A 1,682-nucleotide genomic window follows, 5' to 3' on the forward strand; every position below is an offset into this window, starting at 1 on the left:
GACCTTGGGAGGAATTTACAGCCTCACTGGTCCCAGCCTCAATAGCTCAGCGCACATGCTCTTCACACGACTGTCACTCTCCTTCTTGTCCATACCCAGTCAGGAGCTCCCAGCCCCCCTCTGAGAATGAGATCTGTCCCCTGTGAGGACCCGACCGCAGCTCCGCAGACAGCCGCATCAGGAGCATCAGTGGTTTGGAAATGAGCGTCTGGCCCGTTTGTTATGGATCAATTGCTTCTTCATTGCTGTGTTTCACTTTAACTATGATAATTAGTTTTCCACGAGTGGGGTGGACAGGATAGGCTTGGTGCTCGAATATTTGAAAAGATGTCCCCAGTGAGGAAGAAATCCCCGTCATTCCAGCACACAGAGGCTGGCAAGCACAGTGGTCAGGGCGATAGCTGGGCTTCATCAGCTGGTAGTCAAGACAAAGGGTCGAGAGGGCTGGTGAAGAGCCCAGGCGCTTTCTTGCTGAAAATACTTACAAACCTGCAAATAATGCAATTTAACAAAAGCCCATTTTTGAGGTTGACTTTATGATAAATTATGAACATTCTTCTAGCTTGTCATCTTTTGTGTTTAATCTGTCTTTCAGCCGAAGCAAAACTTAAAAACCCAAATCCATGCCCATTCGCAGCTCCCCTAGAGGTCTGTGCCTGGACACACGTCAGTGCCAAGGTAGGCACCAAGGTGCTTCACTCTGTCAAGGCTTCTTCCCTAAACAGGCTGCTCTTGTGAACAGCTGGAGCTGCCTCCCAGTCCCGCAGGAGAACGGCCCTAGTATTTTATGGTTATTAACCTCCCGTTATTAAGTTCTCAGTGCTGTTGTGCTACCCGTGCTGTGATTTGTTACTAGTGAATATTAAGTGTTGCCCTTATTGAGAACATATTTTTCTCTTTATGAGCATCATGGAACTGCGGGCCTCCAGCCGCTGGGCAAGGGTGGCAGGGCGTGGGGCTCCGGCGTGAGCTGTCACACAGGCAGAGGTCAGGGCATCTGGAGGTGGTCAGCCAGAGCCTGTCTCTTGTCCTCCTGGGGTCTCCGGGGGCCAGCTCTGGCATTCCTGCAGAGGGTGAGGGGCAGGAATGAGACAGCCCGTGACCGCAGGCACAGTGGAACGGCAGGAGGGCACGTGCAGTGGTGTGGGGGAGACTTTGCAACTCCAGGCTGCGTCCAGCTGCTGTGGGGTTTTCCCTGCTTGACACCGGGGCTGAGTCCTTGCTCTTCAGCTCCTCCTGCTCCCCGAGCATGTGAAAGGTGCCCATGGGCATGCGTCCCAGGTGTGGTCCTTTGCCAGCAGCAGCAAAACAGCCCCTACAGGTGCCACGTGACTGAGTGATCACCGGGGGTGAGTTACCTGCCAAGCCTCCTGAGACGGGAGCCATTTCCAGCTGCTCATCCAAAGGTGACCTTTTCACTCGGATTGAGATCTCTGGGAAATGACTTTTCCTCTTTTGAGAAAAGAATTAACATTTAGTTTCCTATTTTGGTAACAGAAGGTCTTTTTGCATTTTTCTGCTACTAAGCTATACATCTTGTTGCTGCTGCTGCTGCTAAGTCGCTTCAGTCGTGTCCGACTCTGTACATCTTGGCCTTCCCACAGAAACCTGTGACTTCTCCAAGATTTGTGAACTGGAGGAGCACTGAGCTGCCCAGAAAGCAAGTGCACATGTATGTGTGT

General features: G+C 51.8%; 1 long non-coding RNA gene across 1 annotated transcript; it reads right to left on the minus strand.

Annotated features, from left to right (window-relative positions):
* Nucleotides 1-912: 912 nt before the first annotated feature.
* On the minus strand, nt 913-1,454 carry LOC123331361. Its single transcript, XR_006547944.2, has 2 exons — nt 1,359-1,454; nt 913-1,064 (listed from the first exon to the last, which is right to left on the minus strand). It is a non-coding gene; the product is annotated as an uncharacterized LOC123331361 (long non-coding RNA).
* Between the last annotated feature and the right edge of the window lie 228 nt (nt 1,455-1,682).

The sequence above is a fragment of the Bubalus bubalis genome, chromosome 23 (assembly GCF_019923935.1).
Source record: "Bubalus bubalis isolate 160015118507 breed Murrah chromosome 23, NDDB_SH_1, whole genome shotgun sequence".
NCBI lineage: Eukaryota > Metazoa > Chordata > Mammalia > Artiodactyla > Bovidae > Bubalus > Bubalus bubalis.